The sequence below is a fragment of the Durio zibethinus genome, chromosome 16 (assembly GCF_047325235.1).
Source record: "Durio zibethinus cultivar Kanyao isolate XHJ-2024 chromosome 16, ASM4732523v1, whole genome shotgun sequence".
Lineage (NCBI taxonomy): Eukaryota > Viridiplantae > Streptophyta > Magnoliopsida > Malvales > Malvaceae > Durio > Durio zibethinus.
Genome location: NC_143177.1, coordinates 17,381,318 through 17,399,101, shown reverse-complemented (window position 1 = coordinate 17,399,101; position 17,784 = coordinate 17,381,318). Strand labels below are relative to the sequence as shown.

The 17,784-nt window shown below is 44.2% G+C and overlaps 1 non-coding gene and 1 pseudogene across 1 annotated transcript; both read left to right on the top strand.

The window, feature by feature from the left end:
- The first annotated feature begins 1,849 nt into the window (after positions 1–1,849).
- LOC149514363 (5.8S ribosomal RNA) lies at positions 1,850–2,005 on the top strand (annotated as a pseudogene).
- A 221-nt stretch (positions 2,006–2,226) lies between these two features.
- On the top strand, positions 2,227–5,570 carry LOC149514362 (25S ribosomal RNA). The gene has a single exon (XR_016328883.1). It is a non-coding gene; the product is annotated as a 25S ribosomal RNA (ribosomal RNA).
- The last annotated feature ends 12,214 nt before the right edge of the window (positions 5,571–17,784 follow it).

Below are 17,784 nucleotides of genomic sequence, written 5' to 3'. Positions count from 1 at the left end.
AAGGCAAGAGGAATAAGCTTTTAGTTGCTTTCTGTATAATAGTTAGCACAGGGTGAAGGAGTGCCCAATGTGTGCAAGGCCTTTAACCATCAACCAAGCATAGAAGATGTTCATAGGCAAGAGTGGTAGTAGTCACTAGAAGGAGCCTAAGGTGACACAGCTTAGTGCTTTTCAATTCTATTAAGAGAGTAAAACCTTTCTAAGAGATGAAGGTGAAGTGGCAATGGAATGCCATAGCATTAATCCCAAGGTATAGCCATATCCCTCAAAAAAGAGTGTGCAATAGGTAACTCAGAGAAAGTGGAGGAAACATTAGGCATGAAAGTGAAAGGGACTAGTGCAACATAGGGTTGATGATACTTAAGAGAGTAACCAATGGGAACTTATTCGAGCATGGGACTGACACATGAGAAATCTAGTTCAAGGGGTAGAAGATGAAGCTAATGTGCATAAGGGCAAGTAGTCTTGGTGCAGCATCCCCCTAGCAATGAAGGCATTGCTAGAAGGAATGGGGGAGAATGTCATAGTCTGTGAGACAAACCAGGCTTAGGGGTTCTCACTAAGATAGGGAGTAGTTCTGCAATAATAATGACCAAGTCATAATGCAAGAGAAACCAAACCCAGAGGTGTAATGAAGGTTGTAAGGGTCGGACCATGACCTATAATAGGTCTATGAGTGTCAAAATAAGCTTAAGGAGCTTAGGCTAGAGGATCCAATTTGGTAGTTTTTAGATAAACCCAAGTACAGGCACAGAAGTAAGCCTAGGCATAGGTAGAATTGAACTAGGCACAAACCTAGAGAGGGGCCTCACTTGGGCACTATTAAAGAAAGAGTCCAAACTAGTGTAAACTCCTTTATGATATAGTCTATGTAAAATTAAAACTCTCCAATGTAATCTTGTTGTAATGTTTTGTACATATTGGACTTTTTATAAGCCCTAGGATAGGAACTATGTCAACCATTTATTCAAAGGTACCTTAGCTATAAATAGGAGGTGCCCCCACCATCATTGTACACACCACAATTGTGTAATACAATTTTACTCTTACCTATCTCTATTATTCTTTTTAGCTTTCCATCAAACAGTTTATGGGTGGCTTTGTCTAGTAGTGGATTAGGGCAATTGGCCCTAGAGTTTTGAGTGTCCTTGCAGTAGTCTGATTGAAGGTTGATATGGGATGCTGGATGAGTCAATTACTAGGTTCTAGAGCCATATGCGTCAGAGCATGAGTCTCAACCTATGACATATTGCCTTGGTGATAAGCTTGGGTAATCTTTGAAATTTCATTAGATTAGGATAGATCATTGCAATTGTTAGTCTTAAACAAAGAATTTTAAGTAAGCATGAGTCATCGGCTTATGCTGACTACATCCCTCCCCTCTATGCACACCACCCATTTCTCTTACTGATTGAATGGTCTAGTAAAGTGTTTAAATTACGGTGACAAGGACAGTTTACTACCCATGATGTCGCGAGAAGTCCACTAAACCTTATTATTTAGAGGAAGGAGAAGTTGTAACAAGGTTTCCATATGTGAGCCTATGAAAGGATCATTGTTGAAACACACTCAACAAATGACTCATGAAAACGTTAGTGAAACATCGAAGGGGCGAGGGTACTTTCATGCCACGAGCCTCTTCCTACTTTAGGCGTGCATGGTGGTTGATTTGTTCTACTTCTCGGGTGGCTGAAATGATCAGTATCATTGCCTGTTATCAAATAACAAATCCTTAATGCCAATCACACCAAGAAATCAGAATGAAAAAGAGTGTGTTTGCCATCACCATCATGTTCGTGGTGTATGCGTGGGAGGCACCATGACTCTTTTTGTCATGAAAAACCAAAATGACTCTCAACAATGGATATCTTAACTCTTGAATCAATAAAGAACGTATTAAAATGCAATATTTGGCATGAATTACAGAATCTCATGAACCATTGAGTTTTTGAATGCAAGTTGTGCCCCAAGCCATTAGGTCAAGGGCACACCTACCTGTGTGTCATGCATCATCGCCCCTTACAACCCCCCAACCATCAAGCTCTGGATAAAGGGTGAAAGATGGCCCTCCGTGATCTTGTCAGTCATGGTTAGCCCAAAAGAGAGTCTTTGGCAACAATAGCACCTTGACCGTTGGTGGAAAAGCTCCTAGCATGCCTTGTCTCCAGTAGCATGTGCTCGTTTTCTGCCTAGACCCCCCATATCACTTAATCGATGCTTGTATTGTGACCCTAGGTTAAGTGGGATTACTTGCTAAATTTAAGCATATCAATATACAAAGGAAAGGAAACTTACTAAGATTCCCCTACTAGTAACGAGCGAACTGGGAAAAACCTAGGTTGAGAATCAAGTGCTCTTGGCATTCAAATTGTAGTCTACAAAAGCATCTTTAGTGATAGACCAAGCCTAAGTCCCCTAAAAGGGGCATTAGAGAAGGTGAGGGCCCCATTGTGCCTAGACCCTGTCATACCATAAAGCACTATCTACGAGTCAGGTTATTTGGGAATATAGCCCTAATTAGGTGCTAAATTCCATCCAAGGCTGAATATGGGAGAAAGATTGATAGCAAACAAATACCAAAAAGGAAAGATAAAAAAGACTTTGAAAAAAAAGTCAAAGAATGCTTGAAATTGTTAGAAAGGAAGAGGGTAGGGGCCTATGATGTGGCCCAGTTAGATGTGGAATGGCAAAAACTGATCCATCGATCGATTCGAGGCATGGACCAATAAAGGTCAGAATAATAGCCTAAACTCAAGCTTTTGATATGCCTATAGAGATGTCATTGCCACAATCATGGAATGTAACATGCACCATCTCAACATGCCTCAGCATCCATTTGCTCTTGGCATAGGCTTACGGGCTCTTTATCTGGCCCATCTTAAAATATAGACTAAGGAGTCTAACATGTGTGCAAGTGAACAAGCTCGAAAACCCATAAGGTGCACAGAAGCTGATTGGTGGCATCCCTCCTGAGTGCTCTGTCGATTAACCTTAATCTTCTTGAAAGGTTCAAGTGTGAGCATGCCTAGGTAAGGTGATGCCAGAGGAAACTCTGGTGGAGGTTTGAAACAATACTGATGTGTAAATCATTTATCTGACTTAGGTATAGGGGTGAAAGACTAATTGAATCATCTAGTAGCTAGTTCCTTTTGAAGTTTTCCTCAAGATAGTTAGAGCCCTTAGCAATTCTATTAGGTAAAGCCAATGATTAAAGGCATTAGGGTTGTAAGACTTTTAAGCTATTCTCAAACTTTAAATAAGTAGGATGGTGTGGCTGTTCATTGAGCCATGCCATAAAATTGAAAGCTCCAAGTATGCCATTTTTAGTAAGCAAAACTGGCAATGTAGGATGAACTACAAGTTGAGTTATGGTGCCCAACTTCATGCTTACCTAGAACCCACAAAGGGTATTGGTCAATTAAGACAATAGGATGGTGGTCATGGAAGTTGAAATTTGCTAAGAAGTGTGTAACAACTCACTTACCAAATCAACTAGCTTCAAAAATGGATGGTGCTTAAGTGTGCTACCTATAACTAGCCATGGAGGCAAGGGCTAGGCCCCAATGAGTAAGAAAGTATAGCGATCACCATAAAACCTAAGCCATGAGCTCGAGCAGAGCAGTCATCAGTGTAGATCATGGTGGTAGTAGCAAATATTCAAATGAGAACTTTGAAGGCCAAAGAAGGGAAAGGTTTTATGTGAATGGCACTTGCACATAGGTTAGTCAATCTTCAGAGATGGGGGAAATCAATCCAATAGCATATCTAGCATGAGTTTCAAAAGGGAATTAGGTTAAAATTCTTGAATAAGGACACAGTGGCTGACGACAACATTAGAGAGTTTGGAGACATTAATGAAGTTCTTGGAAAGAGTCTTTTTTTCTGTTTAATGGCCTACATACCTTTAAAACAACTCAACTAGAGGTAAGGTGTAGAGGTCAAAAAAGCACATGTCGTATGGTGTTCGATGTACCTTTAGTAACCCTTGAAAATTTAGAGCACCGAGTGTCATCCATGCCTAGTCATACTTAAAATCGCATTAGGTCTCTAAAGTGAATAGCCTCTGGTCGATGGAACAATGTAGGTAAGGGAAGTTAGCAAAATGGATCCATAACCACAAGAAAAGGATTGGCTTTGAGGACTGGGTATAGGGATCCCAGTCTTGAACCCATTAGTTGTCAATGCATTGTTAAGCTACTCTCATAGCAAGAATGGGTAGCTATGTGCCAGTCGAGGGATAGATTGGGAATGGCTCTCTCAGTGGTCTTCCCTAGGCAATGAATAGTTGACTTTGAACTAGTATGGACAAAGGGAATCTGAGTGTTTAATTAAAACAAAGCATTATAATGGTCCCTGCAAATGCTCACGCAATGTGATTTTTGCCCAGTTCTCTGAATGTCAAAGTGAAAAAATTCAACCGAGTGTGGGTAAATGATAGGAGTAACTATGATTCTCTTAAGGTAACCAAATGCCTCATCATCTAATTAGTGATGCAAATGAATGGATTAACGAGATTCCCATTATCCCTATCTACTATCTAGTGAAACCACACCCAAAGGAATAGGCTTCGTAGAATCAATGGGGAAAAAAGATTCTTGAGCATGACTCTAGTCCAACTTTGTGAAATGACTTGAGAGGTGTAGGATAAGTGAGAGCCCTTGAGTGAAATTGAAATACCACTACTTTTAATGTTATTTTACTTATTCTGTGAATTGGAGGTGGGGCATGACCCCTTTTTAAACCTAAAGCTAGCCTCGATTAGTCGATCTGGGTGAAAGACATTGTTAGGCAGGGAGTTTGGCTAGGGCGGCACATTTGTTAAAAGATAACACAAATGTCCTAAGATGAGTACAACGAGAACAGAAATCTCATGTGGAACAAAAGGGTAAATGCTTGTTTGATTTTGATTTCCAATATGAATACAAACTGAGAAAGCATGACCTATTAATCCTTTAGACTTTCAAAATTTAAAGCTAGAGCTGTCATAAAAGTTACCATAAGGATAACTGGCTTGTGGTAGCCAAGTGTTCACACAACATTGCTTTTTGATCATTCGATGTTGGCACTTCCTATCATTGTGAAGCAGAATTCACCAAGTGTTGGATTGTTCAACCACTATTTAGGAATGTGAGCTAGGTTTAGACCATCATAAGACAGGTTAGATTTACACTACTGATGTAGCATCTCAATAGTAATTCAACATAGTATGAGAGGAATAATTGATTCACATAATTGGTTATCACAGTTGGTTGAAAAGCTAGTGGTGCAAAGCTATCATGCATTGGATTATGATTCAATGCCTCTATATTTTAGAATCTAGGCTAGAAGTGATGCACATGCCCGTTGCCTAATTGTTGACCCATAGTAAGGCCCATGGCCCTTAAGGGCATGTGTCATAGGTGCAGCCCCTATGATGAACAAGTAGCATGGGCCTCCTTAGAGCTCAATTCCCACCTAGTGATGAGTAAAATCCTTTATAGATGACTTAAATGTGTGACAAGATATTGTAAGTGGTAGAGTGGCCTTGTTGCACATCTATTAAGATTCAGCCCTTTATCGCTTTGATTCATCTCTCCCTCCACCATACTAACTGAAATCCTCTCACTTCATTCTTTTACACTACACCCCTCTAGGGTTAGGGATTAATGGTGTTCTCCATTGCAATTGATTCAGCTGGTTATTTGTTATAGTGTCTAAGTAAACTACAACTAAACATCCTTAGTAGTTCTTGCAGTGATGGGCTTGCCCTTGGTGCAAGTGTCATGCCCTGGGCCGGGGGTGCCAGGCACATCAGGCACACCAGCAGGTGAGCCAAAGGTTGAGGCCTGCTGACCAGGTGCGCTGGTGGGTACTTGCGTGCAAGGCCTAGGAGACGAGGCCAGAATGCCCGCCCAGCTTGCAGGCCAGCCCGTGAGGCCAAGGCCTGGCATGCAAACTGCCTGCACCACATCCAAAAGGGCCCAAGGTGCTGGACACTCAAGGGAAGCTTCTGAAAGCAGGCAGGATCAGCAGGAGCCTCCTAACAGATTTGGTTGACCCTAGAAATCAGGAGTTATAATCTTGATTGATTGTAATATGTGTAATCCCATGATTTTAGCCTTTATTCTTGGGATATTGCCATTAAGTGTAGCTAGAGCCTCAATTATAAATAGAGGGCTTCTTCACCCTCATTTGTACACCATCAAACACTTCTGTTTCAGTGAATACAGAGCATATTCTAGCATTCTGCCTCATTATCTTGTTTCTCTTTAACTTGCGTAATCAACCCTTCCCATTGTTCTAGTGCCCGCAGGCTTGTGTTTTAGGCTAACGTAGGCATAAAAGAGGAGATTCCAAGCCTACGGCCACATGGATTCTGAGTCTAAGGTCAGAGCTCGTGACAGTTGGTATCAGAGTGAGTTCGGTTCTACATGTTTGTGATGTGCAGGTTAGATCGTGATTGAAGAGATGGCATCCTAAAGATACACTACTAACCAACAACCAGAGGCCCAAGAGCATGGGCATGAAAGAGGTAGGAAAGCTAGTTCTAGAGATATCTGGTCTACCATGAATGGTAGGCTGGCCAAGGTGGAGGTGACCATGGGTGACATGGGGGAGAAGCTTGAGGAGGTAGAGACTCACATTGCATCGCTAGACTCTATGGGGGAGAAGATCCAAAGTGAGCTGCAAGCTACTTTCAACAAAGGCATGGATGTGATCACCCAAAAGAATGGGGCCTTGGAGGCTGAAGTGCTGACTTTGCGAGATGGCATGGAGGCCATGCGCCAGTGAGATGGAGAAGCTTGCCAGTGAGCTCGTTGCTTGCAAGATTGCCATTGGGAATGGCATGTTTGCCGGAGTGTCCAAGTCTATAATGGATGTCCCCAAGCCTAAGGAGTTCAAGGGGACTAGGGTGGCCAAGGGAGTAGACAACTACCTATGGGGTATGGAGTAGTACTTCCAGGCCATGGGCATGTAAGACAAGGCGATAAAGGTAAGCACCGTCGCTATGTATCTCACTGATGTAGCCTTATTGTGGTGAAGGCATAGGTGTGATGATGTCAGGTGTGAGAGCACTAAGATTGGAACCTGGGTAGAGTTCTAAAAGGAGTTTAGAGAATAATTTTACCTAGAGTATGTCAATGATAAGGCACGGGCAAAGTTGCGCAGGCTGAGCTAGCAAGGGGACATGAGGGAGTATGTCTAAAAATTCTTTGAATTGATGCTATGATATTAGATCTAGGTGAGAAGAACGCCTTATTTGCTTTCATGGATAGGCTGAAGCCATGGGTGAAGCATGAGCTACAACGAAGGGGAGTTCATAACTTGGCTAAAGCCATGACTACTGCTAAGGCCTTAATAGAGTTTAAGCCTCTGAACAAGTTCGAGTCTTCCAAGCCCAAAGGTAAAGGTAGGAACGATAGCAGTCTAAGGGGAATGACCGTGATCGGGAGTCCATGGATAGAGACCGAGACTGTTCAACGAAGGATGGCAAGAGGAAGCCACCGCAGGCAAATGGAAAGCAAAGAGGGATCGAGAGCCACTAGCATGCTACTTTTGTAGAGGGAGCCATATAGTGCGCAATTACCCACAAAAGGGCAAGCTGGCTACTGTAGACAAGGAGTCTGATGAGGAGCCAAAGTCAGGGGCAACAAAGCTTGGGTCGTTGGTGCTCAATGCTGTCTAGAGTAAGGGCAACCGCAAGGCAAAAGGCTTGATGTTTGCGGATCTGATGGTTGCGGGTCAGAAGGTGAGTGCACTGATGGACACAAGTGCCTCACATCTTTTTATTTCAGGTGATGGAGCCTGAAAACTCAGACTGAAGGTGCAGAAAGGGATTGGTACCATTAAAACGGTGAACTCCAAGGAGGTTTCAGCCATTGGAGTAGTATAAGGAGTGGAGTTACAGCTTGGAGACTGGAAAGGTAAGGAAACCATAGAGGTAATACCCCTTGACGACTGTGAGTTTGTGATTAGGTTGGATTTCCTTGTTTGGATTAATGCCCTCTTTGTGCCTTTTGTCGATTGTGTTTGCATCTTGGATGCACGGTGCCAATGCCTAGTGCCATTGAGGAGAGGGTCTGGATTTAGGTCATGGGTGGTGTCAGCCATCTTGCCAGGGTGATAAGCAGGGAAGAAGACACCTTCTTGGTAGCCTTGAAATATGATGAGCCAAGGGAGAAGGAGACTGAGTCACCCTTGGAGGTGCTAAAGGTGCTGAAGACCTTTAGTGATGTGGTGCCTGCAAAGCTGCCTAGCTAGCTACCACCTAAGAGAGAGGTGGACCATAAGATTGAGCTAGTGTCCGAGGCCAAGTCGCCAGCTAGAGCCCCTTACCGAATGTCTCCACCAGAGTTGAAGGAGTTGAGGAAGCAACTCAAAGAGTTAGTTGATACTGGCTTTGTCGAGCCATATGGTGCACCGGTTCTATTCCAGCACAAACATCTTACGAAATTTGATTTCCAGATGGAGTACAAGCCAGGACGAGCGAACCTAGTGGCAGACGCCCTGAGTAAGAAGACTAACCTTAGTGCCATTAGCCAACCAGATGGGTCACTGGTGCATCGCATCAAGGAGGGACTTACGTATGATCCTACAACCAAGGCTCTTATAGAGTATGCCCAGCAAGGTAAGACTAGGCAGTTTTGGATACAGAATGGTTTGTTGTACACCAGGGGCAGTAGACTGTTTGTGTCGTAGCACGAAAAGCTCCGTAAGGAAGTTTTGCAAAAGTGTCATGATTCAAGGCGGGTTGGACACCCGGGAGTGAGTCGTACCTTGGCACTGATCGAGGACCAGTACTACTGGCTGCACATGAGGGATGATGTGGATGCCTATGTGAAAACTTGTCTTGTGTGCCAATAGGACAAGGTGGAGATCAAGAAACCAGGTGGTCTCTTGGAGCCATTGCCAGTGCCAGAACGACCATGGGAGAGTGTTTCTGTGGACTTTATAGTCGGTCTACCCAAAGCAGAAGGGTTTGGAAGCATCATGGTAGTGGTGGACAGGTTTTCCAAGTATGGAATCTTCATTCCAGCAACTAAAGAGTGCCCAGCCGAGGAGGCAGCTCGATTGTTCATGAAGAACATGGTTAAGTACTAAAGAGTGCCGAGGACCATTGTTAGTGATCGGGATGGGCATTACACGGGCAAGTTCTGGACTGAGTTGTTCAAGCTGTTGGGGTCAAACTTGAACTTTTCCACCAGCATGCATCCACAGACCGTTGGGTAGATAGAACATGTGAATGGACTATTAGAGGTCTACCTCAGGCACTATGTGAGTGCCACATAAAGGGACTGGCCAAAGCTGCTAGATGTTGCACAATTTTCCTACAACTTACAAAGGAGCGAGATAACGAACCAGAGCCCATTTGAAGTTGTGATAGGGTAATAACCACTAACACCCGGTTCGATTGCTGGAGGTTATATAGGGTCGAATCCAGTAGCATACAAGTTTGCCAAGGCATGGCAGGAGCAAATTGACTTAGCCAAAGTTTGTCTACACAAGGTGGCCAAGAGGTCAAAGAAGTGGGCAGACCAGAATAGGTGGGATGTACAGTTCCAGGTTGGAGACTTGGTGTTGGTGAAGCTGCATCCCATTGTGTGCCACAGAGGGCTGCACAAAGGCCTAGTCCAGAGGTATGAGGGACCTTTTCGAGTAGTCAAGAGGGTAGGCAAGGTTGCCTACAAGCTGGATATGCCACCCAAGTTGAGGGTACACCCAATGTTTCATGTGAGCATGCTCAAGCCGTTCCATGAGGATAAGGGAGATCCAGGATGAGCAGAGTCAAAGCGTGCGCCATTGGAGCAAGGGCCTCATATGAGAAAGAGGTCCACAACATCATAGCTGATCGAAAGGTGAGATGAAAGAACTATCAACCAAGATAATAGTACTTGGTGCCCTGGAAGGGACTTTCAGACAGTGAGGTGAGCTGGGAACTAGCAGAAGACTTATGGCAGTTCAGGGACCAAATCAGGTAGTACCATGTAGAAGACGTAACGAGGGCATTGTACAATCAGGTGCGAGAGAATGTCATGCGCTAGGCGGGGGCGCCAGGCACATCAGGCACACCAACAGGCGAGCTAGAGGTTGAGGCCCGCAGATCAGGCGTGCTAGTGGGTCTTTATGTGCAAGGCCCAGGAGACGAGGCCAGAATGCCTGCCCAGCTTGCAGGCTAGCCCGTGAGGCTAAGGCTTGGCATGCAAGCTACTTGCACCACATCCAAAAGGGCCCAAGGTGCTAGACATGCAAGGAAAGCTTCTGGAAGCAGGCAGGATCAGCAGGAGCCTCCTTACAGATTTGGTTGACCCTAGAAATCAGGAGTTATAATCTTGATTGATTGTAATCTGTGTAATCCCATGATTTTAGCCTTTATTCTAGGGATATTGCCATTAAGTGTAGCTAGAGCCTCAACTATAAATAGAAGGCTGCTCCACCCTCATTTGTACACCATCAAACACTTTTGTTTTAGTGAATACAGAGCATATTCCAGCATTCTACCTCATTATCTTGTTTCTCTTTAACTTACATAATCAGTCCTTCCCATTATTCTAGTGCTCGCACGCTTGTGTTTTAGGCTGACTTAAGCATAAAGGAGGAGATTTCAAACCTATGGCCGCACAAATTTTGAGTCTAAGGTTGGAACCTGTGACATAAGCACTTGCTTCAAACTCCTCATGTTAGCCCCTAGTGCAAGTTATTACCTCAAACACCATTAATAGCATATAGTCCTTGGTTGGTGTAGGCTATCACATCCAACACCATCGATAAATGCTGGCCCGTTGTTGCTATAGACACCATCAATAGATGTTAGCCACTCGATGTGGGATGTTGCCTTAAACACCATCACCAAATCTTGGCATTCGGTACAAGCACTTACCTCAACCATCATTGGTGCAAGTGGGCCCTTGGTGTGGGTTATTGCCTCAAACTCCTATTTGGTATATGCTAGCACTTGGTGAGACATGTATACCACGAACCTCCCACCTAAGGCACTTATTTACCCCTCAATTGCCATCAACACTAAATGGTGCTTGGTGCATGTGTCATAGGCTCTGATCTTAAACTAAACTTCAAGTGATCGTGGATAGTGAATTGACGCTATCTACCTAAGTTTGTCTATAAAAGTTAAGTGCTTCACATAATTCATGTTTGTCAAAGAATGTGTTATAGTATTAGGCCTTCTAGAAGCTTACAATCTAATCTTCTTAGGACTGTGTTTAAGTGCGCCCACACCTAAGTCTGACCATGTGCCCACACCTCGATCATCAGTGCTTATATTTGGGTCTAATTGTGTGCCTATGCATCGCTCACCAGCGCCCACACTTAGGCCTGGCTTAATTTTGCCAAACTTGAACACTATGCCTGACCCTTTGGAGCCTTGATCACTACCCATACCACTATTTTGGGCTAGTTCCTCATTACTTGGGCCTCTAGTAGGCCTCAAGGCCTAGTCCCTTTGGCTGTTAAACCTATCTTGCTAGAACTAAAACTACTCTTTATCTTAGAAAGAACCCTTAGGCTAGGACTAGTTTATGGACCGTGGCACTTATGTCACAGGCTGAGACTTAAGCTCTGACTTGTAAGGTTCAAAGACTCAAGAATGGGCTTATTCAACATCCCGGATCAACCTTCAATCAGACTAGAGCACATACAGTTAAGACTTTAAGGCTAACCACCCAAGCTGCTGGTAGACAAGCCTGCATATAAGGTGTTTAATGGAAAGCTAAAGAGAACAAGAAATATATGTAAGAGTAAACTTGTATTACTCAAGTTATGGTGTGTATAATGAGGGTGGGGGCACCTCCTGTTTATAGCTAAGGTCCCCTTGAATCAATGGCTGGCATTGTTCCTATCCTAGGGCTCACAAAGAGTCTAATATATATAGGACATTAAAATAGGATTACAATGAACAGTTCTAATTTTACATGTAGTTTATCAAAAAAGAGTTTGAACTAGCTTGGACTCATTTAGCAATTCCCACATGGGGCCCTTTCCTGGGTCCGTGCTTGGTTTAGTTCTACTCATGCTTAGGCTTACTCCCGTGCTTGTGCCTAGGTCTATCTGAAAGTTACCAAACTAGATCCTCTAGCCTAAGCTCCCTAAACTCATTTTAGCACCCATGCACCCATTCTGGGTCATGGTCTTGCCCCTAGGACCTCTATTGTGCCTTTAAGCCTAGTCTCCTTTGCAGTTTGACTTGGTCTCGGTTGCCTTAGAACCATTTTCTATCTTAGCAAGAACCCCTGAGGTGCAGAATGCATGCGAGAGCACCAAAACCACCCATGCAAGCTGCCTAGACCAACGTTAACACTTCTAGAATGGCCCTAGATGGATTAGGTCCAAGAGTGTGCACTCTAGGCCATAGCAAACCCAACAAACACTAGGCCCACATATACCCAATAGATAGAACTTTTTAGAAAGATTTGGAGATTCCCATGATAATATAGTTCCCTACCTAATTCAAACTCTTGACGTATATCTCTTGTTATCTCTTTGTAATTAGACCTATAATAGTCATTAGATTAAGTCAATCCTAGCCATTGATTCATGGAGGCTTCAACTATAAATAAAGGGCCCCCCATCCTCATTTAATGTATAGGCACATTTGAGTGAATACAAATTACAACATTTCTAAGCATCTCTTGCTTTTTAACTTTTTCTAGCTTTAGGGTGCATTTCAATATTCTTTTGGGTGATCACTGTTTGAGAGTGCTTTCATGCTAACTTAGGTAACAAGGAGGGAGTCAGCCTAAGGCCATAGAGAGTGTTTGGTTTAAGTCTTAGGCTCATGACACATGCACATGCCTTGATCATCATTGAGACATGTTAGCCCTAGGTCTCGATACATGCTTTAACCACCATCAGCATATGCTGGCCTTTTGTGTCGGCAATTCCCTTAGACACCATCGGCATATGTTAGGCTACACAACACATGTGGGTATCCTAGGCGCAGGTGACACACCATGTACACCATGACTGGGTGGTATGTTGGCTCAAGCACATCTTTATATTTCTTCCATGTCAATGCCATTTTTATGGCTTATAAATTTGTATAAGCACTCACCAGTGCCTAACTCAATTTGTTGAACATGAACATCATGCCTGATGCTCTAGAGTCTTGATCACTACCCATACCACTATTATTGGCTAGTTCCCTATGACCTGGGCCTTTAATAGGCCTCAAAGCCTAGTCCCTAAGGTTGTTGGACCCTATTTCACTAAAACTAGAACTGTTCCTCTACTTCGAAAGAACCTCTAGGATAGGATCAACTAAAAGACTATGACACATGCATATCTCTTGACCACCATTGAAACATGTCGACCCTTGGTCTTGGCACATGCTTCAACCACCATCGGCACATACTGGCCTTTTATGCAAGCAGTTCCCTCGAATACCATCAACACATGCTAGGCCACTTTGAATGGGTATCCTAGGCTTGAGCCATGCATTATGTGCACCACAACTAGGTAGTAAGTGGGCTCAAGCACATCTTCATCTATCTACTATGCCAATGCTAGTTTTATGGCTTGTAAATTCATATAAGTGCTCACCAGTGCTTATATCTAGGCTTGGCTCAATTTTGTTGAACAAGAACACCATGCTTAAGCCTTTAGAGTCTTGATCATTGCCCATACCACTATTCTAGGCTAGTTCCCTATCACATGGGCTTCCAATAGGCCTCAAGGCCTAGTCCCCCTATCTATCGGACCTTGTCCTGCTAGAACTAGAACTATTCCTCAATTTGGAGAAAACTCTTGGTCCTAGACTAGCTTGCAGACTGTGACACATGCACATGCCTTAACCACCATCAAGACATGTTTGCCCTTGGTCTCGGCACATGCTTTAACCACCAATGGCACATGTTAGGCGATACACCATGTGCAAGTATCCTAGGCTTGAATCATGCACCATGTTTAACATGATCGTGTAGTAGGTGGGTTTAGACACATTTTCATATTTCTTCCATGCCATTATTATTTTTATGGCTTGTAAATTCATATGAGTGCTCATCAACATCCGTACCTGAGCTTGGCTCAATTCTGCCAAACCTAAACATTGTGCCTGAGCCTCTAGAGTTTTTATCACTACCTATACCACTATTCTAGGGTAGGTCCCCATGACTTGGTTCTTCAATAGGCCCCAAGTCCTAGTTTTCCTAACAATCAGACCCTGTCTTATTAGAATTGGAAATGTTCCTTGACTCAGAAAAAACCCTTAGGCTTGGAACAGGCTACGGACCATGACCCATCACACGCCTTGACCACCACCGGGATTTGTTGGCCCTTTGTCTTAGCATATGCTTCAAACCCCATCAGTTGATGCTGGCCCTTGTGTAGGCAATTCCATCAAACATAATTAACACATGTTGGGCTACACACTAAATACAAGTATCCTAGGCCTAGGCTACACAACACGTACATCATGACTTGACAATAGGTAGGTTCAGGCACATCTTCATATTTTTGCTATGCAAATGCCATTTTTTATGGCTTGTAAATTCATAAAATGGTCCCCTAAGCCTTCATGTGAAGTTTCATAAGAAGATAACACATTTTCTATTTTTCATAATTTTTAAAAATTTTTCATGATTTGGTATATGTGATCCTTGTATTTTTGTTAGCATTCATAAAAAAATTCAGCTAAAAAATTAAAAGTGTAGAAGATTTTGTGGCCATTTGAAAAAAGTGCCCCCATTTTAGACACTTGAATGGCTACTGGCTATGAACTTGTAAAAGCTCTTACGCCTTTTAAGGGGGTGTAAGTTGTCAAGGTTTTTTGGGGGATACGGGCTAATATAAGGGCTAAAGACCAGCACCCATCATACATTATGTGCACACACCTCTCCGACCCCCCAGCCTTAATTGTTGAAACCTCTAACGTTATTAGTTAGGTGGTGATGGTGCCCTAGGCAAAAAAATAAGCCACCAATAGATGCTCGATTCCAACATGTGCAAGATGGCCTAGAATCAAACTTAAGCCAAGGCCTCAACCATCAATGGCACATGTTGGCACATGGTGTTGGCACATGGTGCAGATGTCATGCCCTGGGCGAGAGCGCCAGGCACATCAGGTGGACCAGCAGGTGAGCCAGAGGTTGAGGTTCATAGACCAGGCATGCTGGCGGGTATCTGTGTGCAAAGCCTAGCAAACGAGTTCAGAATGCCCACCTAACTTGCAGGCCAGCCCGTGAGACCAAAGCCTGGCATACAAGCTACTCGCACCACATCTAGAAGGGCCCAAGGTGCTAGACACGTAAGGGAAGCTTCTAGAAGCAGGCAGGATCAGCTGGAGCATCCTGGCAGATTTGGTTGACCCTGAAAATTAGGAGTTACATCCTGATTGATTGTAATCTATATAATCCCATGATTTTAGCCTTTATTCTAGGGATATGCCATTAAGTTGTAGTTAGAGCCTTAACTATAAATAGAGGGCTGCTCCACCTTCATTTGTACACCATCAAATACTTTTGTTTCAGTGAATACAAGAGCATTTCCAAAATTTTGTCTATTCATCCTGTTTCTCTTTAACTTGTGTAATCAGCCCTTCCTATTGTTCTAGTGCCTGCACACTTATGTTTTAGGCTAACTTAGGCATAAAGGAAGAGATTCCAAGCCTAAGGCTCCACGAATTCTGGGTCTAAGGTCGGAGCCCGTGACAGTTGGTATCAGAGCAAGTTTGATTCTACGTGTTTGTGTTGTGTAGGTTAGATCGTGATTGAGGAGATGGCATCCCAAAGCGACGTTGCTAGCCAACAACCAGGGGCCCAGGAGCATGGGCACGAAAAAAGCAAGAAAGCCAGTTCTAGAGATATCTGGTCTACCATGGACGGTAGGCTGGCCAAGGTGGAGGTGACCATAGGCAACATGGGGGAGAAGCTTGAGGAAGGAGAGACTCACGTTGCATCGCTAGACTCCATGGGGGAGGAGATCCAAAGTGAGCTGGAAGTTGCTCTCAACAATGGCTTGGATGTGATCACCCGAAAGAATGAATCCTTAGAGGCGAAAGTGCTGACTTTGTGAAATGGCATGGAGGCCATACACCATGGCATGGAGGCCATGCGCCAGCGGATGGAGGAGCTTACCAGTGAGCTCATGACTTGCAAGCATTGGGAATGGCATGTTTGTCGGAGTGTCCAAATCCAGATTGGAGGTCCCCAAGCTTAAGGAGTTTAAGGGGACTAGGTGGCCAAGGAAGTAGACAACTACCTTTGGGGTATGAAGTAGTACTTCCAGGCCATGGGCATACAAGACGAGGTGATAAAGGTAAGCACCACTACTATGTATCTCACTGATGTAGCCTTATTGTGGTGGAGGCGTAGGTGTGATGATGTCAGGCGTGGGAACACTAAGATTGGAACCTAGGCAGAGTTCCAAAAGGAGTTCAAAGAACAATTTTACCCAAAGTATGCCGATGATGAGGCACGGGCAAAGTTACACAGGTTGAGCCAACAAGGGAACATAAAAGAGTATGTCTAGAAATTCTTTGAACTGATGCTACAGATCTCGAATCTAGGTGAGAAGGACGTATTCTTTGCTTTCATGGATGGGCTGAAGCCGTAGGTGAAGCATGAGCTACAAAGGAGAGGAGTTCATGACTTGGCTAAAGCCATAACTACTGCCGAGGCCTTGATAGAGTTCAAGCCTCTGAACAAGTTCGAGTCTTCCAAGCCCAAGGGTAAAGGCAGGGACGGTAGGGACTGAAAGAAGCAGTCCAAGAGGAAAGATCGTGACCAGGAGTCCAAGGATGGAGATCGACACAGTTCAACCAAGGATGGCGAGAGGAAGCCACCAACAGGTAAGTGGAAAGCAAAGGGGGACCGAGAGCCACTAGTATGCTACCTATGTGGAAGGAGCCACATAGCACGTAATTACCCACAGAAGGGCAAGCTGGCTGCTGTAGACAAAGAGTTTGACAAGGAGCCAGAGTCAGGGGCAGCAACGCTTGGGTCGTTGGTGCTCAATGCTGTCCAGAGTAAGGGGAGCCGTAAGCCAAAGGGCTTGATGTTTATGGATCTGATGGTTGCAGGTCAGAAAGTGAGTGCACTGGTGGACACAGGTGCCTCACATCTTTTTATTTTAGGTAATAGAGCCCAGAAGCTCAGACTAAAGGTGCAAAAAGGGACTGGTACCATTAAAATGGTGAACTCCGAGGAAGTTCCAGCCATTGGAGTAGCGCGGAGAGTGGAGTTACAGCTTGGAAACTAGAAAGGCAAGGAGACCATAGAGGTAATACCCCTTGATGACTATGAGTTTGTGATTGGATTAGATTTCCTTATTCGGATTAATGCCCTCCTTGTGCCTTTTGTCGATTGTGTTTGCATCTTGGATGCACAGTGCTAATGCCTAGTACCATTGAAGAGAGGGTCTGGAGTTGGGTTGTGGGTGGTGTCAGCCATCCAATTTGCAAAGGCGATAAGCAGGGAAAAAGACACCTTTTTGGCAGCCCTGAAATATGATGAGCCAAGGGAGAAAGAGATCGAGTCACCTTTAGAGGTGCTAAAGGTGCTGAAAACCTTTAGTGATGTGATGCCCGTAAAGCTGCTTAGCTAGCTACCACCTAAGAGGGAGGTGGACCATAAGATCAAGCTGGTGTCCGAGGCCAAGCCACCAGCTAGAGCCCCTTACCGAATGTCTCCACCAGAGTTGAAGGAGTTGAGGAAGCAGCTTAAAGAGTTAGTTGATGCTAGCTTCATCAGGCCATCGAAGGTACCCTGTGGTGCATTGGTTCTATTCCAGCGCAAGCATGATGGGTCGTTGCAGTTGTGCATAGACTACTGGGCTTTGAACAAGCTGACCATCAAG